At 38.6% G+C, this 23947-nt stretch overlaps 1 protein-coding gene across 1 annotated transcript in view; it reads left to right on the plus strand.

The window, feature by feature from the left end:
- Positions 1-3536: 3536 nt before the first annotated feature.
- The window catches only part of LOC135471826 (inactive tyrosine-protein kinase transmembrane receptor ROR1-like), an 87380-nt gene continuing 66969 nt past the window's right edge, over positions 3537-23947 (plus strand). Inside the window, exon 1 of the mRNA XM_064751195.1 lies at positions 3537-3757. The gene's annotated coding sequence lies outside the window, so the exon portion shown is untranslated. The remainder of the gene's footprint in view (positions 3758-23947) is intronic.

The following is a 23947-nucleotide window of genomic DNA, read 5'->3' on the forward strand; positions in this document are numbered from 1 at the left end:
ACAGGCAGAGGTGGGTGTTTTTTCTTCTGGCTTGGGACACTCAGATCGTGGTCAGTGAGTCAGTTCTATTTGCTCTCTCTTTTCACCATCACCAGTCACAAGGCCAATACAGTTACAGCGGCTATGCCAGAGAGTTTTGAAAACAAATTGATCAGTGCAAATATGATCAAATTATTGCTGTTATCTTAAAATGGCCCAAATAATTTTGTAACCTTTACCAAAATACCATCCTTGTCTGTGCGTATGTGACCGTTCGAAATCTGTGATAAAGTTACAACTGTAGTTCAGCGATGGTTCCTAACATTTTAAACTGGGTCGCAATATAACTTTTCCAAGTTTTAGAATCATTTGAACACTGTTAATAGTACAGACTGTACAAGTCTGATATTTAATGAAAGTTAATAATTTGATCTATTAATACAGGAAATTTGATTTGATTGGAGAAAATGGATATGTTTGCTGAAAGTCCCCAGTATAACCTCTTTAAATGATGTCCTTTCCAACAGTGGGACTCTGTGAGACCAATTTAATATATGACACTCAGTTATCTGCACCGTTCTCCAACAGATATCAAACTTTTGCCGATAAATGGATGAAATATTTATTGTTTTTAATGCCCATCTGCTGTTTAAAGTAAAAAGAATGAATATAGCAGTCCTTTTTCTCGAATCCCTGCTGTTAACATCTATACAAGCTTCATGAAAAGTACAAAAAGTTTGATCAAGACTAATCTTCATCCAGAATTGGTGTGAAAGTTTGTACAGATCTGTGTTCCTATATGCAGTCTGGACAAGTATTGTTGTTGTTGTTTCTGCTGTCCGTCTGTTGCCATGGAGATGAAGTGGGACCGTTAACAGTGAGGTAATGCTGTTTGACATTAACATCCTTCAGTCAAGTCTCCCCTGTGATCCCTCACTTTGCCACCTCTCCATTAATTAATAGAACAGGGTCTTGGGACAGATCATGGTAATATATGCTGAGGCAGGCATCGCAAAGTCTTGGAGAGGCCCATCTGGTTCGTGTCTGGCACAAGTGGAAGATTTTGACATGTTTCTATGTTTACCCCTCTGTCTGCTTCCATCCTTCTGGGCTTTATTGAAACACAGCCACATTTGTTCTCTTCAAAGAGCTGTCATATCAGCAGGAAAACCTCTGATTACATAAGATGGAGATAAATTGGCTCTTGAAGAGATGGTTGAAGCTGTTGTCATTGTGCTCCAAGGAATAAACTGCCCTGTAAGTTCTGATGTACTTGGTGTGAGTTAGAGCTTTCTACCTGTAGATGGGGAGTGAGATTGTGCTGTCATGGACACTAGTTGTGTCAGATCTGTTGTAATCATTGGACCACACATCAAGAACATGCACAGTGTACATTTGTTTATCAGGTACACTGTAGCCCAGAGTAATGGAGGTTACCTAGGCTCAGTCGGTTAGCGCAGCGTAATGACCCAGGAGCCTCTCACCAATGCGATCACTGTGAGTTCAAATCCAGCTCATGATGGTTTCCTCTTCGGCCATAAGTGGGAAGGTCAGGCATCAACCTGTGGATGGTCGTGGGTTTCCCCCAGGATCTGCCAGTTTTCCACCCACCATAATGCTGGTCGTATAAATGAAATATTCTTGAGTATGGTGTAAAACACCAATCAAATAAATAAATAAATAAATAAAATATTTGGCTCAAAGGTTGTGAATTTTTAAATTTAAAAAAAAATCATAGTCACTACATTATTTAACAGAATAATGTATTTTAATTCTGTTTCTAGAGATGTAGAGTACAGTATATTCTCTGATCTGTGTCAGGTGTTTTTAAAAAAAGTTTTCGCTGTACATGTATAGTCATAGGCCTTAAGTTGGGTAGACTTCATTGTGAAGAGGCAACTGATGTGGTTAAAAGCTTATGTGTAGGATAGTAACATTTTTTAAATTAATAAATACTGTTCACAAGTGAAAGTGGATAATCTTCCAGATATAAGCAGGATTCTTAGATTTCCTCTCCCTGCTGAATGGGGGGATCATCCCCTCTGTGGTTTACTCTCAAGGTGCCCACAGCCCTTACTGTAACTGTAGCCTCGCTCTGAGGTAGCATGCATTAGTCTTAGCTGGATGAGCCCTCTGGACATTTAGCCCTTGGGGTAGAAGGAGATCTTGATATCAAGATGGTGCGGTCAGTTCCAGATGATAGCCAAACAAATACAGATACAGAGTTCTGTAAGCAGACACCCACATCCAGAAATACTTTATTTCATTAGCGGTGGCTCCTAGCTCGGCTGATGCTTTTCCTAGCCCCTGAGCAAGAATAACAAAAATATATTTTATCAGAATGGGGCCGATAGCACCCTGGGAGTGTTTCCGCTACTATAGCCAGTTTACAAGCAACCTTCTTCGATGCCCAGTGCACAAGGATGTGTACAAACATAGACACTGTGGCTACCTGGGATTGCGGAAGACGCTTTTGAGGCAACCATGTAGTAAGGCTTTAAGCTTGATGTAGCAAACTTACAGATTCAGCTCTCCCAGAGTTCTGTGTTCTGTCTGGATGGGAAATTGGACGCCACAGTCAACAATTAAGCAACAATGTCCCTGGTAACATGTGGCTGTGAAATGAGAACTGTTTAGTCGAGGTAGAGATAAGAAAATATGTACTGCTTGGAAACACAAACCTTTAGCCTGTAAAGAGTAGGGCTCTAACTACTGGTGTTGTTGGCTGGTGGAACACATGGAACTATGATCAAAAGCTTTGTCATTTGGGGGGGGGGGGGGAAGCAGTGCCTGACATGTAGTTTTTAGACAGATGATATTGTGATTGTCTGGCAGTGGACATACTGTAAATTTGTGCCAGATAATACTCTTGAGTATGTGTGGAAGAACCCTCGTAAAATACCTGGAAGTTAAAGAGGTTTAGGTCTTGTTAGACATGTTGGGTTCTGAACAGATGTTGTTAGCATCTGGTCACTGACTTAGTTTGTGGCAGACACACTGTTGTGAATTCATCACAATATATGCACCAGGATACAGGATGTTATTGTGAATCTTGTGTTTAACTGAAAATGTGCCAGAATTTCAGTTTTGAATTATGCACCAGGACAAATGTCATTGTGGATACCTATGGATTGACTTCATATATTTTGGACTTCCATTTTTGAACTCATAAATAATGTAAATGAATGAGAAAAATGGTTCTGGGCAAATATCAGTGTTGTGTAACTTCTATAAAATTGCCTTGAAATGCAATTAAGTTTCTGAACTTAAATCTTGTCATTGTTTTGTTTGTACAAGACCCAAGGTTTTGGAAACAAACATGTATTGTTAGTGACTGGTGTCAAACTTAACTTTCTGACTAACTGTATGAACCAGCTAGGATTGTCAAACTTAATGTTAATTCCAAGCTACGAACTGGGGAGGATTGTAAAACTTAAGGTTCAGACTAACTCTACCAGCGAGCTATCTAGAATACCAAGTGATATATTTATATATTCCTCGACAGGAAATACCCTGACGAGGAGGCTTAGAGAGGTGTTGAACCCTGGAGAAGAGGGGATAATCCCATAAGTAAGTGGATAGGCCGTGGGATGAATGTGTCAAGAACCCAGGTGTCAGCAGACTTAGGAATTCCGTGGATTTGAGCCTCCCTGTCTCAGCAGCAGACTGCCACACTGAGGACCCGGCTTAACCCCAACCAGTGTCACTGGAAACCCTATCTGCAAGAGTTGACATTAGCAAAGGGACACAATCAGGTGCTTATCTGATTGAAACGGTGGTAAGTACCAGCACACTTTGAGCCATTGTTCACTACTCAACAAACCAATGGACCGGGTGATAGTTTATTATTTATGTGACTGTTTGTTTTTCTTAAATATGAAGTGTTGAGCTTTTCAGGCTAAGATGTATTTTAGGAAACTACAAAGTTCATGGCATGTTGAGCTCTGTTTCAGAGTTGAACTGCATAATTGTTGAAAAAAAAACTTTTTAAAATTTTTGATGCAGGCTTGCTTGTAGGTGTTTCTGCGTAAGCATTTAATTTTCGAAGGCAACATTAACTATATTGTACCTGTAAGTGTATGACTGGGTTGGGAGGATTTTATGACAAACTGTCAGTACATGTATGTTGAAATGAGCATGTTGGTAGTCTTGCAGTTTTATGGGCACACTGTAATTTAAGGTTGCATTCATCTGACGCTTACAGCATTGAGAGGAATGTAGAAATCATGTGTTAGCATTATGCTTAAAAGCTCAGATGATTCCCTTTGAAATGTGAAGAAGGCAGGATTATTGCACATTAGTTACAAACAGTACCCTGATTGCCCTCAGGCTGGGAAGGCTGCTTTTTCTTGAGATGAAAATAAACAGATTTGCAGATACAGGCGGGTTCCCAGATGCTGACTGCTGCTATTGTAGATAGCTACAATCAACATGTGGGAATGCCTGAGAGAGTATGAGAAGGGGATGTACAGCAGTGGCAATCTGTCATACCCACATAAAAAAGAACACAAATGCTTTAGCGTGTATATCTGTGTATATAGATAAGACTAAGTTGTCTCAACTACTACTTTTCTCCATGAATTATCGTCATGAAATGCACTACTCGTTCACAATATTGACACATATGGTGGCTGTGTTTTGCTGTCTACAATTTATTGGTGGCTATCAAAAGGTTTTTTCTGTGGTATATCAAAAATGTAGACCATTATGTCTATGGTAATTATGCAAGAGCTACCCTATTTCCTCAACCTTTTCAATGGCCTCTGCACCCCAATGTTTTGAGACATTCTGAGAGAACTGTGGGTGTAGAGCAATAATTTGCACAGTTTTATCAAGCTTGCATCTTTAATGGTACAAACAAATCATTTATAGCGTCATCCTCATAACAATTGTATGCATAAATCCCACTGAAAAAGTGCTTAAATGGTAAAGGCTGAAGATTTACAGTAAATACATGTTACATGCAGATGGTTGTGGTATGGAATGTGTCCTTGAGATAAGATGGTTGGATTTGAGTGGCTGTTGATTTTAGCACTTGTATTTTGGTAAATGCATACAGAACTGTTCTCTATGCATCCATATTATATTAAGTACATATACAAACATGTTTCAACAATTCTGCTATGATGCGATTTTTTAAATTGGATTTGAACTTTTAAGATTAAATTGGTTCTTATTACTTCGTTTATTTATAGGTAAATTCAGTGTAGTGAAACAAAAAAGGGCATAGTATAATAATTCTGAGCCTATTTGTAACAATTTGTAACTGAGTTTAAAAGTTGTTTTTTTTTTTAATTTTTGGAAGGGTAGATCATTTTCTGGAAGGGTTTGCAACTTTTGGTTTGTAATTTTGTTGGTAGAGGTTTGTAACTTTTGTTTAAGGGTTTGTAACTTTTGTTTAAGGGTTTGTAATGTTATTTGTAAAAATTTGTAACTTATTTATAAGGAGCTTTACAACTTACTGTACTTGTTTGTGAAACCAAAGTAGCTATATGTAAAAACATGGAATATGTAAAGGCATGGAATCTGGACAGGAATCCTGTACATCAGGGCAAATCAATGATCCATGCTTCCTGGCATGTGGGGTGACTGATAGGTGATAAGTGATTATACACCATCTTCGTCTGACCACACAAGGGTTGGCCAGCCTTAGACGTCTGCAGGCAGAAACTACTGCAGACAACCATGCAGTTGACTGGAATGGCCAGTTGAATGTGGAACTGGTTAAGATACAAGATTGACAAAGAACAAGTCAAGATTAAAAAAAGGGTCACACTAATGGTTCTGTCAAGAAACCGGCAGCTGTAGCCAACTGTAAACATATAGGTATAATTCCAGCTCATCTGCTGTATGCATTTAAGTTTGAACACAGAAGCCAGTGCACGTCTGTCTCTGTAGGTGTGCATGTTGAGATGGATAGGCTGCAGATGCTGAGATCCCTGTAAGCAGCTATGTACTCTCTAACATTATTGTCAGATTCGGTTATGGCACACTGCTAATTTATGTCCACTTGGTCATGCTCAGTAGTGATGGTAATGAACCTTTAATGACTTTCATCACTCTCCACAACCAGGGCTAGGTATCCAAGGTGTTCTTCTGTTGGCCTTATCTCCCAGACATTCCCTCATTAATTACAAGGGCTGTCGGTTGAGGACATGACCACTCTAACTTCTGACAAATGACCCCTGGCCTGTGAATAATGAGTTTGTGTGTGTGAAGGGCTGGACCGGGTCATTTCAGGCTGGACAACTCCTGACCAGTAACAGACAGGACTAATAAATACGTGGTGTATGGTTCTGCTTAGGGCAGACTGGTAAATCTATCAACAGTTTGCTATTCTCAATAACTTACCTATACAGTATGATGATGATGAGCGTGTGATGAACAGAGCGGCTGACACTGCGGTCAGGAAAACTGGCCAGAATGGTCATTTCACTAGACAGATCCACACTGTGGGAAAATGGAACTTTTATCAACAACCCTTAACAGTGGATCCATTATGTTCGGTTACTGCTGAGAAATTACAGTGTTCAAAATGATGTTTAGTTCAAAAAGAAACCCTGCATGTGACTGTCATTTTCATTTTAATGGAAATTATATGATTATAATTATTATTATAAGTGAAAAGAAGTTCAATGTGTTAATTATGTTTAGAATTATTTGTTAGTAATAGAATGTTGGCTATTGAGTCTACCCTCTTGTATATCCAGGTGTTTATCTGACAAAACTGTTTAGATCTGTTAACTACAGGTGCCATTATTGTCCTCTACATGTAGGCTCAGACAAGTTTAGTACAAAAATGATCTGCCCCCACCCCTCGCTCCCTGGAGGTCCAAGGTTCTTAAGGCATAGATGTCTTTGGATACCAGTGTGACAGCTCACACTGTGAACTTGTCACACATGTACAATGTGCGATCCTCTCACACATGTACAGGCCACAAGTTTCCACCCCACATGACCATTCAATTTTTATATGCACATGTACAGGTATTCCACAATAACTCCATCAGAATGAATCTATATTTGGCTTTTATCGTTTTTTCTTGTTGTCTTGACGATGTTCGTGTATGCATGGTGTGTGAGTCCAGCATGTTAGCACTATGACTCATGATGAACGATAACTGTTTCTTGATTTCTGATAATTCAGCTTTCAAAAATACCTGCAGTATTGCCAGTCCATGACAGTGTTCATGATGTCATGTACTTAGTGTGTTTGACAACAGTATTCATGATTTGATATGTTATTTGTGTTTGATAAAAACAGTATTTATGATATTGTGTATTCTGTGCTTTGATACTTGTATTCATGATGTGTTGTGTTATTTGTGTTTGATATAAACAATATTCATGATATTGTGTATTCTGTGCTTTGATAACAGCATTCATGATATTATGTATTCTATGCTTTGATAACAGTATTCATGATGTGATGTATTATTTGTGTTTGATATAAACAGTATTCATGATATTGTGTATTCTATGCTTTGATAACAGCATTCATGATATTATGTATTCTATGCTTTGATAACAGTATTCATGATGTGATGTACTTAGTGTGTTTGACAATAGTATTCATGATTTGATATGTTATTTGTGTTTGATATAAACAGTATTCATGATATTGTGTATTCTATGCTTTGATAACAGTATTCATGATATTATGTATTATGTATCATGTGTCAGATAACAGGATTCATAATACTATCTGTCGTGCATGTTTGATAACAATATTCATATTATCTGTGTTTGATAAAAGTATTCATGATATCATGTATTATGTGTGTCTGATAACAGTATGATATCATGTATTATGTGTGTTTGATGACAGGATGTCATGTATTCTGTGTGTGATATCATGTATTATGTGTGTTTGATAACAGTGTGATATCATGTATTATATGTGTTTGATAACAGCATTTGTGGTATCGTGTATCATGTGTTTGATAACAGCAGGATTCATGATATGTACTATGTATTGTTTGTCAGATAACGGTATTCACAATATTATATATCATGTGTGTTTGATATCATATGTGTGTATTATGTTCCTGATGAGAATGCTGAAGACAGTTGAGTTTCCAAGTGCACCTATAGTAAGTGCTTTTTCACAGGTTTTCCCCTTCAGTGCGCACGTCACCTGATACATAGATGCATAGAAAGTTTATTACTTCAAGTGTTTGCATACCAAAGATGCCTAGTAGATTTATGGTGCTCAGTTTCCTGGATATAAAACAGAACATGCTGAGGCAGTCTTCATCACTTGGTTATGTCCCCTTTGTACTGTCTAGGGTAAGATTATATTAGTCTGGGTTAGTGCAGACCCCTGTCTGGTTGCGGGCAGGTAGGGCTCTTGGGTCTGGCAGATGTCAAGACTGCCTTCAACAGGACATAAATCTGCTGGGGTCAGGGCATGGCGTGGGGTAAGGGGTGTGGAGAGCCTGGAGGAAGTGTTCCCAATCTTATCATTCCTATCTATCATTGGGTTTCACCACCCTCTACCAATATCACATATCTCCTGTAAGGGGAAATGGTCAGTCCAAGTGGCCTGTGGTCACTAAGTGTCCAGTGGCAGGACTTGGTGCCCAGTTACTTCTCTTGCCCAGAGCTAACTGTAAACTTGGACACCCTATGCTTATTTACCATTCAAAGTGTTCTCCAAGGGCCAATGCCGTCTTAAGTACCATGCCCTACAGGGAGTGCTTTTCCTAAACAATTTGAGTTTCGTTTTACCACCTCGTCATAGTAAATGGAAATTGATGGTTAAACAGGATATCTCCATGAATATAGTGGAAAAAAAGTTTACCATTTGTGCCTGTAAAAGCCAGAAGCGAAAATTACACAAGTGTTCTTTTTCCTTTTTCTGGGTGGCCAAAACATTAGTTGAAACAAAATCATGATGAATCATGTTTGCAGAAAATCTGTTTCTGATGCAGCTTTTGGTGAATTTATTTTTTCCATGAGCAAGGAAACCATCTTAGCCCATAAACCTACCATTTGGTGAAGCCTTCATTGAAGTGGTTTTTCTGCCAATGTGTTATCAAAGTGAACGGCTTTGAAGTTCATTAATGCAGTGGCATAGGTTATGTTAACAAGTATTCGATGTCGGGAATCCAATAGCCCCGCTTTCTGGGTATGAACACAGGCCTTTGTGAACAAAGCACATAGCTCATCTGATACGCATCTTTGAAAAAATGACATTAACATGTACTGCGAACTGATCATAAATCTTGTTTCCTACTGTTTTTGAGTCTTCGATTGTTCCCTTGGCAATGTTGGTAATTTTATTGACCATTAATTGTACAGTCATGCTTCATAGGCCAAAAGGGATTTTGATCCTTCCTCCTTCAAAGGGCCTCTTCTTGATTGTTTCAGTCGGGTTTGCTCATTAACTTGATGAAGTTGTATTAGAGCCATTCTGTTAATTGGTTGTGTGCATGGATTGCTCATTGTCCCTCCCTTATTACTCTGCCAGCCTCCCTCCCTGTTTAAATGGCTGCTTCTGAAACTGGCTGCTTCCCTGCTGGCTCGTGCCAATGAAGGGAGCAGGCTTCCTGCTGACAGGTGGCTGGAACCTCCATCACAACTTCATCACACCGTGTGCCAATAGTGTTTCTTGGCTACTTGTGATGACTTTTCTCTCCAATTCCAGGGTCAAAGGGTTAAAGTGACTTTGGCCACTGGTCAGTGGGAGATCAGGAGAGACAAACAAACAGTACAGATCGCTTTCTCCTAATGTCCACTATTAGTCTCTGTCAACTGTTCATGGTGGGCCTCCCAGAGAAAGGGATTTGGGGGGGCTCGTTACATAGAGAACAAACTGCCACAATTTGTAGACATCAGTTACAGCCTAGAGACTTCCCAGTCTCCTTGTTTGAAGCATGGTCGGTACTTGCACATGAATAATAGAGTTTAAGATGCTGCGATCATGTGGCAGCTTCCATTTGTGAAATAGATCTGTGTCACTGCTTGTAATTGAAGTGGAGATCAAATTTGTTAAAATTTGTATGAGGATGTGCTAAATGAAGCGGTGATCAAATTTTGTTAAAATTTGTATAAAGAAGCGCTGAATGAAAAGGAGATCAAATTTTGCTTAAATTTGTATAAGGATGCACCGAATAAAAAGGAGATCAAATTTTGTTAAAATTTGTATAAGGATGTGCTAAATGAAGTAAGATCAGATTTGTTAAAATTTATATAAGGGTGCACTGAATGAAGAGGAGATGATATTTTGTTAAAATTTGTATAAGGATGCGCTGAAGAATTTTCTCTAGCTACAATCCATTTATATGGTACGCTAGATGAACTTCATGATGAAAAAAATAAGCATGTTAAACAAGTGTCATGCATTCATTCAATCATAATAAGCTTGAGTTGATGGAAGTTTAAATGATGTGTGTATATATTAAGATGATGGATCCCCCTGAATTATTGATGCAGATAAACATTTTATGTGTGAACAAAGATACGATATGCAGGTGAAGGACCAATGAAGAGAAAGATATGATTGAGATCTTGATGAAACCAAACAGAAACCCTCAATTTTTAGTTATCTCCTGTGGAAACTGTCCTGGCAAGATTTGTGATAAATATTTTTGCTAAATTTTAAGTTTAATTTATATAATTAATTCTAGAGAACTTGATGCAGCGTGAATGCAAAGTCTGCCACTAATATATACATAGAAAAAATGATAAAGGACAAACTTCCTTCTTCTTCACAGAAAAATAGGTAAAAAATTTTATAAAGTTTTCAAAGCCGAGAAAATGAAGTTCAGCATTTGGGATATGGCACTGACGGACAATTCACTCAGAGCAGCCGTGCTGTGGAAGTCCTTATGAACTTGGCCAATCAGAAGCGCTGAAACCGTCACGTGATAATTGGCTGTCACGTCAAAAACCTATAAGCTCTCGATTGTCAGTGTGGTTTCTTGTTGTGGATAGACAGATATCAGTGCAATAAATCTGATTTCGCAGTTACGTGTAGTTTAAGTGTTAAACATGCATTTGAAACACCCATTTATGAGCAGGAAACTGAGAATGTCTGCCCGTGTCACAATGCGTACATTTTGGGCAGGATACTGCAGTAACTTCTTGGGGTGAGCTGGCAAGAAAACCGCTTAGGGAGAGTCATTGCTTGGTTAGCATTATTTTCCTTAGCAAAGACAAATTTATTACGAAAATCTCATATCAAAATGTGAATGAAGGGGACTGTTATCAATCAAAATGTCTTGCTATTTTTGGTAAATTCCCTGAAATCAGTACAGCCAGCTAGGCCAAATGATTACCCCCATGCAGGACTAGGACGAGCAGGACCCCTAAAACATGACGCTTGTGTCCACGAACATCGCCCTAACCGAGTGTCAAACTAAAAGAAACATAGGCCCTTTGAACTAGGAACAGAGCTGATACTCTTTGGTTTGGTATGAGGCGTTTTTGTTTGTATTTTCTCAGTGTAACATTGTTTAATATCGATGGTAAGGGAGAGCGCCCAGGTTTTGTGGTGTCAATCTAGATAGCTGTAACATGGCAAAATGGTGTCACCAAATGAGTGGCTAGGTACAGACGAATGTTTGCTATTTATTTGTTGACAAGCTGTGTAGAATTTTTAAAAATATTTCTAGAACATTGCTGGAATACTACTTTATTAATTAATTCAGCTTTAGTGGCTGACATTATGTTCACCTTAATATTTATTTATTTATTTATTTATTTGATTGGTGTTTTACGCCGTACTCAAGAATATTTCACTTATACGATGGTGGCCAGCATTATGGTGGGTGGAAACTGGGCAGAGCCCAGAGGAAACCCACGACCATCTGCAGGTTGATGACAGACCTTCCCACTTACGGCCGGAGTGGAAGCTGGACTTGAACTCACACCGTTCACTTTAATTTGGGGATTGAATGATTGTTTCATTACTCAATATATATCTTGACTAAAATACTATTCTTCATGTTGTTTTCCCTTAGACTTATCAACATTTCACACCTCACCTCACTCGGTGGTCTGTCAAATGTGAGATGAGGTTAATTAATGTCACTTTTATGGATGTCATGTTAGATATACAAATGACACTTTATGAGATGCTTCGCCTGTTGTCTGCCTCTTTGCTGTCTCCTATCTGTAACAGAGCCAGCAGAGCGAATAGCGAGAAATGTTTTGTTGTCTTGTGAGATGGATATCCCGTGCAAATGAATTTAATTGAAAGTCTTTTTGACTGATTATGGTTGTAAATTAATATAATTTAATTACAAAATGGTGAATGATGTTCTTTAGCCACAACCTCCCTCATTATATTGCTTTGTTCGCAAGGGTCAGAGGTTCAGATTTATTTAATGAGAAAAAGTGTTAGTTACCTCTAGAGATGAACAGGTACGTGTATAAAAGATCTTATCAACTGTTGTGTTTAATTACAGATTACGATGTGACGCCAAGTGTGCGCCATGTGTGACACATCATTGTAGAATGGTAGTGTAACACATTACCTTTACCTGCGTGTGACTCATTGTCATGCCTTACAGAAGTCCTACTGTGGAACTTCATCACAGTTTTTAATGAGCATCACATATTGCTGTCTACATCAGAAGTCAGACTGTGAGTGTGTCAGATATTCAGACGATTATCTCTGTGGAAATATATTAATAGAAGTGTACTATTATATCATTAAAGCAAGTTTATTCAACATTAACGGTGTTGTGGCACATGAACAGAGGCCTTGATCCAAATGTTTATATCTTCCCTCACCATAATGCTGGCCACCATCTTATAAGTGAAATATTCTTGAGTACTGTGTAAAACACCAATCAGATAAATCAAACAAACCGATGTTTTTGACATCACAAGAATCACTTATAATTGCATGCACTGCTCTAGAATCCATATGACATATAGCCGGTACCCTAATTCTTCAACATTTTCAAACACCTGCTACCAGTATTGTGAAACATTTTGAGAGAACTATTGTGTGTGGAGAAATGATTTGCATGGTTTTGTAAAGCTTGCTACTTTAGTGACACAAACAGCGTTTTTTTCATTTTCATAATAATTGAATGCATAAGTTCCACTGAAAAAAGTGGTTTAGTGATTGAAAAGTTTGAAGATTTAATTTTGCCCAATACAAGAGTCACGACGTGCAGTTGGAGATATAGGGAAATTTCTAATATTAAAGCTGTGCACTCGTAGAATAAATGTAAAATGTTTTAATACTCATTTTTTCTAATTTAAATATCCAAGGGCATTTATCTCTGGTGCAGGTGTATACCAATGGGAGCAGTTACTTTGGGGTTTTTTTTTTTTTTGAGCCATATAACATCTGTAGCTTTATGTATATTTTATATCTGCTGCGGCCTGTGTATATAGGCAGCTGGAGGGGACTGGAAGGGTGTCTCCCAAGCTGTGTATACAACTTTACTTGCCCCCTCTCTACATTTTAAACATAACGGCTACATAAAGGAGAAGTAATTAATCCCCAGACGGAGGTAGTATAAAAGTAATCCTTCGCGCCAACTATGTAAATGTGGCAACAGGTTTCCAGAGGCGTATTAGGTCTGGCAGAGGCTAAATAGGTGGACAATAGTGTGTTGTTAGGAAGGTGTTCCTATGCATACAGTATATCAGGCAGTGAGTACAATGTATTTAGGTTTTTAAGACCATGACTTAAATTGTGTGATACATGTAAATTTCTGTTACATTTGCACATGTAAAGATTGTACTGTTAAAGTTACTAACAACTTAAAATTGTATCAGATTGCAAATTTACTAAAGGTGTTTGTTACCATCTTGTATCTCATTCATAGAGCAGGGGGTTTATATGGGGCAATGAAAACACTGAAAATCCTGAAATTTGAGAGTAACTTTTCAAGGCCTTGCAAAGCCTGGAGAAGCAGGTTATTTTGCAGTTGGGTCTGGGAAATGAGACTACATAATTAACCTGGCCAGTGCTACATATACATGTACATATAGTATGAAGACATTCTGTTGGAGATGTTTATTTACTAACATTTTTGAAATTCAGTAACCCACTGCTCTTTCTGTGTGAAAGATGAGACAGTTCAACCAGCTAAGGTCATTTTATATTGTAGTAAGCATATAATTGATGTACAATATTTTACTTCAATTATCCTGGAAAATGTGAACTTTGGACCTGAAAAGGGCTTGAAAAACACCTGGAAATTTGAAATCTTTAAAATGTATATGTGTGAACCCTGATAGGACAAAATGGTACTTATATATGCATGTTGCATTCCACAGTTGAATGGCTCATGCGAACGATTAAGGACTTTCATGATGTTTGTGCCTAAAACTTACTAATTCCTTATTTTGTACTGATCCAGTTTTCCTTAACTTTTTGTTTATTTTTTTCTTTGCAAATGGTTGTTCTTGCTTTCATTTGAATATTCGGTCAAAAGTGAAGGAAATGTTTGGATGTCAGGACACATCCGATGGAATATTTATTTTGACTGATAGTTTTTGGAATTTCTATGTAATTCTTTAAATTGTCCACCAGGCATTTGCATGATGCACTTGCTATGTCATTATATGTATTTCCATGCTTATCTGTATATACATATACAGCGTATGCTTTATGTATATATTTGTATATATATGTTTGCATGTAGGAGAGCTGCCCCTATCCACACAGCTCCAGCCATATTCAGTTCTGACATGGGCTGTTTCTTTTCTGCCAATTCCAGATGTTTATGCCCTTGTAAATTCTATTTACATGTAGAAGTATAAAAAATGTGCCTGAAAGTATATATGTAGGCTGAAAAATTAATTAGAAAAGGAAGGCTCATAAAAAGCACATAAACCACAGAAGGCCAAGACCAAATGCAAGGCTGACAAAACTCATTTTGGCATATTGTTGTTGTAGACTATCCAGTTACACTGTTACATGATGTAGCCTGACTGTAGATAAATAGCATTTTTTCCTGGCAGATGAAGGGACATGGCTTTTTTTTGTAGTGAATATGTTGCTAGAAAAACAAGATCGCTGACCGTTTAAAGCACATTTGTGACAATCACAATCAAACTCGGTTTCCATTCAGTGAAAAAATTCAGGTAATAAATGAAGGTCAGAGTTGGTTGCCTTGCCTGACTCAGTTAATAGGTTTGAAACCGTGAGGTGAATGCAAGATTCGCTTACAGATTTTGTTTGACTACAGTTTTCATTTCTGTCACAGTAGACATCAATAAAGTGTTGGAAATCGGAGAGAAATTGAAGATGATAGTGAGAGGATCTCAGATGTGAAGAAGAAGGTAGCCTTTATGGTGTATTGGCTTAGTTGTACATGTACAGTGATCTCTAGAAACAGGCGAGCCATCACATATGGGTCAGCTTTCAATGAATCCCATCTGTACTTTGATACAGATTGGCTTCAGGTAACATTATCCTGTCTGACGGTTTAATTTTGTATACCTGGCTTAGCTGGCATCTGGTCAGATTCACTGGAGCCTCTGTCTCTCAGACGTAACTAAAGACATGGAAACTCTTGGATTAAGGATTATAGAGGGGTCACCTTAATTATCCCAGTATCTTTTGTGCAAAGTTTCAAAGAGCTAAAGTGGAAGTTAAAAAAAGTGTTAACAGCAACGTGGGTGTATGACCTGAGGGTAGGATTACTACAACCAAACCCCCACTGACAGTAAGTGTGTCAGACTAGATCTTCTCCTCTTACCTCACCTGAGATTTCAGGTAAATTACCTGCCCATGGCTCCAGGCCACCTGGTGGGCTAAAAGAAACCAAAGGGATCTCCTTAAGGGCTCAGACACTTAATAACTTACCTGAGGAATCTTGAATTCTGTTAGAAGTCTGGGATAAAGTTCACGTGTGTAAGTCCTGTGCCCTTCTGAACTACAACCTCCCTCCTCTGCCCCATCCCTTATTCATTTGCTGTAGCTTTCATTTTGTTTTTACGTATTCATGATAAATTTTAAATTGAAACCTGGGTTTTAATTTTGGCATTTTTAATCCCTCTTTACCTGTTCATGTTAATTTACTTTTCTTGATAGTAAGATTGATGTCCATTTTGAGAGTTTTACTCTTTGATTTAATGTGGAAGTTTCTTTCTGACACTTTTAAAAAAGCGTGACATCTTTTGAAGTGGTGTCTTCTTGGTACTATATATCAATATGTGTTTATTTGCATGATGTCACATTTGGACATACTGTACATATATATTAACCATGGTTTTGAATCATTTAAATATCAAAGGAAAATTTTTTTTTTTTTTGGTCTTTATGAAGCCATACCCAAGAATTTTTCACTTCCCCCCTCCCCCCCCCCCAAGTCACAATTAAATATTTAGCATTTGTCAGTTAAGATTCCAGAAACAAATCTCTCTTTGTGTTATTATATAAGTATGAGTGGAACTCTAAGTAAAGTGAGTGCATATATCAAGTACATGTATTTCTGATGGTGTCTTATTGATTCACCAATAAACTTTAATACTGTAATGCCAAAGGTATAGACAGACATTTCAACTAATGCTCAGTGGCAATCTCATAGGTTTAGCTGGGAGATGTGGGGGAGTAAAAAAGGGAAGGGGGTCTGTGAGATTTCAGTGTCTTTAAGACAACCCTGTAGTCTGACAATATTAACATCTCAGAGATAGGACAGACAGGATAAAATTTGGAATGAGGCACTCTGATTTCAGAATGTGGCTAAAATCTAGAGAAGTTGAGTAGTTTGTATGTTTCAGTAATTTGACAACTTGTTTTATGGTTTGTCGTCTTCAGGTGTATAGTACATGTCACTCAGTATTCCACTCAGACGGCACCGTTACCAGTCACTCAGGTGTCAGTGGGGTTTCTCAGTGACCTTACCTAGCCAGTAGCTAAACACACTTACCTGACACTTACCTGTTAATCTACTCACCTGTGCCTAATAGGAGAAGCCATTAAGTATCATACGGGTACATGTATGGGCCTTCTTGTTACCCTGATTTAGACCACTTAGGAGCACTGGTTACCTGTAGGCTTTGTGGATTTAATCTTTTGACTTTGACAATTTCATTCATAGATCTGACACATAGAAGTGATGAGCTCATTTTGGGGACTAAAAACATAGGTGAAATGTATATAAATTACAAGTACATGTAGAAGCTGTGAATATGTAGATAAACACCACACATCGTTCTTGAATAGAATTTTCATGGATCTTGTTTTTGTTGAAATGTTTTTTTTTTTTCAAAAGTACTTGTATGTAGCATTGTTAGTGTTTTACATAAAACACGTAGCATTGTTAGTGTTGTACATTTGGTAAAACATGGATTTGTAAATTTGCCAAAATTTTTAAGTGGCTATAAACATGTAGTTATAGCACGAACGTTCTTGTGTGTTATACTCAAACAATTACACCTATATCTCATTTAAATTTCTTAATGATTTCAATGTCAGAGCAGGAGGATATTTTAATGGATAAATTGTTAGCAATTGAAGAATTGGGTACAGGTATGTATACACACGCACACCATTGTAGCTAAGATGGCCAGGAATTTTTGCCAGAGGTTTTTTTGATCTTCCATGACCGGAGCTTATGTACTCTTTAGTCTCAGGTAAGTGACTCCACTTACCAACCAATTTTACAAGCTCTCACGGTTTGGTGTCTTACAACCACTTCTTTTAATGCCTCTCTTAGCCTGACATTGCATGGATTATTTATCACTTTTTGAGTGTGAGGGTATCCTGCCTAGGCTCTAAGCTGACCTTTTTCTCATTAATAATCATAGGGTACCATGTTAAAACGGGGAGAGGGATTGGGGGGGGGGGCATTATGAGAATCTTTCAGAACCTGTTTTTCTTATCCTGAAGAAAGAGATACAATTTGGTCTATATTAGTCTCCAGTAGCAAGCAGTATATTGTTAACATGAGATAGCGTGTTAATCTCTGGACAGGTGTGCTGATGTGCACTCTCACATATAGTTAGTGGATAGCACGGTTTGTGAGCTGTCTTAACTCGTCGGATTACCCAGACAAACAGAGTTACTGGTCAGTGTTTCGCTGCTGACAGTCCAGTTAGTATAAGGATCCTTGCACTCCAGACTTAGTGGCTGGGCAGATAAATCCAGCATGAATTCAGTTTAATGACAGGCTCCCTGGTGTGACCCCCCCCCCCCTCCCGCCAACGGCGGCTTGCTCACCAGTCAATTTTCGGCCCCCTCACCCCCCCTTGGTTATTGTCTTGAGGTACTTCTTATTCAGGGGCATGAATCTGACAGACTTATTAGTCCGGAGACAAACCCTTTGGCCGTGTATCTGCATCGACTACCTGTTTAACCTCAACTGCCTCGAAGCTCACCTGGATTTTCACCTGAGTTTAATTGATGAGACTAGGGGCATAAGCTGATGGTTACCTGTGACCTGTGATACTCGGTTCCAGATCTCCTGTTAATGGATTTGTTTAAATTTGCATAAAATATTGAGCAAAGCTGTGTCAGTTCAGTGCCAAAGTTGATGTACACGGCAGAATCCTCGCTACTTGGTTGAAGTCCAAACGAATGGATTAAATGACTTCCACTTCCAACGGTAAGAACTGTACACCTTAGGCATTAGATATTTAATATATCTTTTTGCATTAGACATCATGCACATGCAAATAATGACAGGAAATCCATTGGAATTTGTGATTCTTCAGTACTGTAATAGTTGCATTGATTCACCGTTTCCTTGTATGCATCGTTGACCAAATGCCTGAATGCCAAGCAGTGTATTCTTCATGTCAAACTCGAATGGTTCCTACGACTTCCCAGCTCTTCAGAAAATGGTGTAAATGTCCCAGCAATGCACCTTGTAGATCTTTGATTTTATTCATTTGTAATTACATTTATATAACATCCAGCTAACTTTCAGCTTTCTTTAAAGCTCCTTCCAGACTACCCAACATCACTCAACTTTTGTAAACTCAATAAGAGTTAACTTGAAGTTGAATCAATAAGTTGAGCAGTGTTGAGTATTCTTTAACTCCGTTCAGCAACACTCAACACCAACCAACTTTGTTGAATCGGAAATGTGTATGCGTATTTTTTGTCAACAAGTTGAGTCAATGTAGCCAATCAGCGGGCGTGTAGAAATAACATGACCATCTTACGGCACATGACCTGGGCAAAATGGCAGCGCAAAATAGATAAACTGGTCTCACAGTGAGTATGGCCATGGCAATAAGTTACTAAGTTGTGCACATTTCTGGTTGTATATACATGTGCAGGTATATAGATATGCAGGTGTGTACATGCATCTGCTTACTGGAAGTAAACTTCTAGAGAAAATGTATGAAATTCATTTTATATACTTTTTGATACACCGCTATATACTTTCAACTAGTTATTATTGAAGCTGATTGTTTACTCAAATGATTAGATGTCCACTGATGCGGCCAAATTGTGATGAATTAGTATTGTGAATAATTGTTAATGTACATCAATAATATCATTGAAATATCATGTACTAGTTTGAGCACTGTTTCAGAGTGAAACTGGCACCAAGACACTGTTATGTTTCAAAGCAGATGTTACTTTACCCTGACAGACCCAGGCAACAGGTGGGGACAAAATTCACCTGCGAATAATGTAATTGTCACTAGAACTTGAATACTTAATGAGCCCTTTGGTTTTGACTTGGCGGCCATATTCTGGTATATATATATATATATATATATATATATATATATATATATATATATATATATATATATATATGTATATATATATATATATATATATATATGTATATATATATATGTATATGTTTCCCCTAGCTGTGAATTGACCATGGGATTCCTGGCCACAGTTGTCTGACACTCAACACAGTGGCTAGTCATCTCACTGTAGACAGCTCCGCAGTGGGCAACTATCAGCAGTCTTGATTAAGAAGCTGGGTAGATAGTTGTTGGTGTAGATCAGTATAGATTGGTTTACCCTAATGGAATGGTTGGGGCGTCCTGGGTATAGATAAGTGATGGGGAAGTATGTCCTGGATGCTGAGAGAGAGAGAGATTGAGACAGAGGGAAGCGGGGCTGGAATTGGCTTTCTCCATCCTCTTGTATTGACGTCCTTGATGGGACACAAGTCAGCTGTTTGTCTGGCCAAAACTCTGTGGAAATCACTCCTTCTCTCTGTCGCTATGGCTATCATCTCCCCCCGATTGTAATGGCCATATAATGCCGAGCTTAGCCCGACTGGTATTGATTGAGCGGGCTGGTCAGTCCAGCGCTGTTTTGTCTACAGCTGCGCAATGATGTTATGCTCCGTGATGGATCCTCAACACGGCTTTGTTCCAGTTTGATCACCTCATCATACAGGTATCGGAGTCTGAAGAGCTCTCCATATCGACACACCCCTCCCAGACTATCTGGACCCAATTTCAGCCTGGACAGGTTGTATATTTACTGACAGATCACTGGGGTAGTGGTCTGTCAGTAAATGTGGGCACCTCAGGTTGTACGTGTCCACCTCATCCTGATCAGTCATATTAACTGGTTACTCGCCTGCACCTTTCAGGACGGCTTCTCTGCCACAAAAGGTATCTCCGGCTCAATAGTGGACATTTGCGCTGCTTTGTGGCAGCTGAAGGTGAACAATAGACGAGCAAGCTGTGGCCGTGATAGGCCGTGTGCACTGATCCTTGTACAACAGATTTGTCGCCTGTACTTAGTGCGGATTATCACCGCCGATCAAACACTCATAGCAAAGAGGCCAGGGAGGCCACGATCCAGTCAACGGTGACCAGTGTTGGGGTCAGGCATCCTCTAGGAGCAGATGTGTCAAGATGTGCATGCTTCACGGTACCCCCAGAATAGCTAAGAGCTCTTGCCGTCTTGAGACATAGCAGAAAGTGTGCCAGTGAGGACTTGTGTTTCTCCAGTGAAAAATGCACTGCGGCTGCATCTGGTGTAGCATAGCAACCAAAGAAGATTATAGGACTTAGTTTGATCTCACACATCTTTGTGCTTTGATGGACTTTGAAGGACAGGATTGTTGAAATGTGCAGTGAGTAACTCATAATTCCCATTGACTAATTAAGTTTACCTGTGTGCGTTTTAATGTTATATAGCAACTAGAAAGATATGAAAATAATACTTGATGTGACTGCAATTGATATGTAGTAATTGACATATACACTGGAATGTATGCTCATGGTAGACCAATGTCAAAATTCTGAGAAGCAGTTGTTTCAGTTTAACTATCCTCCTGAGGTTTATTTGATAAATCTGAAAAATAGATAAACTGTGCTATAGGTAGCAATGTTTGTCTGAATGGTGAGTTTTGCAGTCATTATCAGGGAATACACTGAGTAAATATAATTAATTCTACTGGCCTGTTGGCAGTTTTATGCATAAGATAGTTAGGTAGATATATCTTTATGCAGCGAGATTTAAAACTTTATATATTTATTTGAGACAGACAGTTAAGAGTTACATTGTTTTAAAAACATGATCCTATCATTTGTTTGTTTTTTGATGTGTTGAGATATATATTTGAAAGATTCTGCGGAGTGACTGTGACTTCATGAGATGGGCGTTAAGATTCCCTGAGTTGCTGAAACAAATGCAGGGGGAAATGACAGGATGATTAGTTGAGAAAATTGGATTAGGATTGGGGAGGGGGAGAGGCTGGGGCTTGTAGGGTGTTGTGCTGTAACAGTCATGTGATGAAAGACATTTCTCTCGCTCTCTATGTCTTTCTAGTATATGAGGAAACAGGAGGTCAACCACCCATTTGCAATGCTAAAAATATGTGCTTGACATATACATGTAGCCAGATAGGTTTTAGGGCTAATGGATTTCTTCAGCAAGTCTACTGCATGATTGAGTTTTACAGGAACTGGTCAGTGTGAATTATTTTCCAAATGTTCTTACCTTCTTTGTTAAGGGCAAAGGCAATGTGATTTACATATATAGTGGCTGTTTGTGGGGACTAATGTCACATTTGATCGTGATTACCAGTACATGTAAGGCTAGACGTAAGATGTAATCTCTTCCACATTATCACGCGAACTACATATGCTATATTTTGTGGGATTGTTGGCAAGCTCATAATAAGAAATGTCTAGACAAGGAATTAGATGCTGAACGGCTTATGTTCTTTGATGGTGAAAATTTAGTGTGTGTATACTCTGTGGTCTTCCTGTTGCTTCATGATCTGAATAATGCTGTAGTCATTAGCGCGTGCATGTAGTACATGGTGCAGCAGTTAATAATATGTTTTTTTTTTTTTTTTTAAATTCCAAAGACTGTTTTAGTTCAGATATGTCATTACAATGAAGCCCATTGATTATCTGCCATGCTGTTGTTGCTCCTCCCAATTCTCCCTGACAGCTGAAGTGGAAATCTGGTACCCTGAACAGTCTGCCCAATTTTTACACCTTTTAGACAATATGAGACAGTGTAGCAGAAAGGACTTGAATCCTCATTGTGGAATCATGAGATAGTGTGTGCCCTCAGTCAATCATTACATCACCTGTTATTGTTACCCTCAATTAAATAGGCCCATGCCTAGTTGAACACCTTGCATAATGCCTTCAAAGCCCAGCTAATCACTGGTGACAGTTACATGCAGGCTAAGCCTATGCCAGCAGTTGGGGGTATGTCAGCATTTGTGAAGTACATTGGAGATAACCTGTTTATCTCAGAAGGGTTATTTTTCCAGACAGGGCAATAGGGGTTGCCTTAGCAGGTGCCCCTTGAGGGGAGTCCAGCCCCGAGGGCTCTGGGCTGGGCAAGCCCAAAAAAACATCCAAAGGCAGGCCAGTGAAGAGATGCACTCATGCCCAAGCCTTTGTCCAAACAAATAAAACCCTGATTAAGTAGGAATTTATTATTACTTTATGTGTCCAGTGGAAAGCAGGAAATTTGATTGAGATAACCAGTCTAAGTAATTGTCAGAGTGTGACTGCCATGTGGCAGTGCCATAAACTAGAATCGAGCTGGGTGGTTCTTGATAAGGGTGTTTGCCTGCGAAACTTCACCTGGTGGCGTTTCCTGATGTGCGGACTTACATCCTGGTAACATCAAGGGGCAGGATTCATTGAATGTTTATGAAGGAGGGAAAGTGTGAAAATTTCAAGGGGCTGACTTAGGCGGGTTTCTCCAAGGTAAACTTGATCTGACTTGCAAAGTGACCTGACCTCCATCTATTTGTTTTCCAGACAAATTTTAGTAGCGAAGATAGCTGATGTTTTATCAAAAGATTTACGATGGATGAATAATATGTTCTAACCATGGTGACATGTTAACCTTGACTAGGGATAGGTTGTCTGACAGCCCAGACTCTAAAACTAATGGGGCCAGGGTCATGGGGCATCTTGGCAAAGTAAGAAGCCCTTAAGATGGGTGCCCAGTTACAGGGCACAACTTAAAGTTTTAGCTGAAAGCTGATGACTGATTAGAGTCTCTGGGTGAAGGAGATAACCACTTTCTTCCCTGCTGCTCTTACCACATTTTCTGTAATGGGTTAGAAGCTCCAGCTGTATAGGAAGCTTCAAGATAGTCAACTTTGCACGATGTGCCAATTGAGATTAAGCTTTTAACTATTTCTTTGCATTTTATTTATTTTCTCTTCACTGCTGTTATTGTAAACAAGAAGTTTTTGAGTATGTATGGCAAGAAACAATAATTAAATCAAAATATAACTTGGAAAATGGCTTGGAGTAAAGTATGCATTTTCAGCATCTTAATATTGTGTAGATTTACTTATTTCTTTCACTAGTTGTGACATAAAAAGACAGTTTTAAGTTTGTGCGTATTAATTTTCGTATTATTCATTTAAATGGGTTGGCTATATTTTAACCCTTATTACATGTACTTCAGAAATTGAGAAAAAAAAGCAAGCTTAAAAGTGAACACTGGAACAAAGTTGAGAAATATCTTCATATCTTCAAATGTATTCTCAAGATATCTTTATTGTATTAAATATAAGACTTGAATAAATTGTTAATGGTAGCTGTTGGTTTCTCCAGTTTAACCTTGACTTTT

Source organism: Liolophura sinensis, chromosome 7, assembly GCF_032854445.1.
Source record: "Liolophura sinensis isolate JHLJ2023 chromosome 7, CUHK_Ljap_v2, whole genome shotgun sequence".
NCBI classification, from domain to species: domain Eukaryota; kingdom Metazoa; phylum Mollusca; class Polyplacophora; order Chitonida; family Chitonidae; genus Liolophura; species Liolophura sinensis.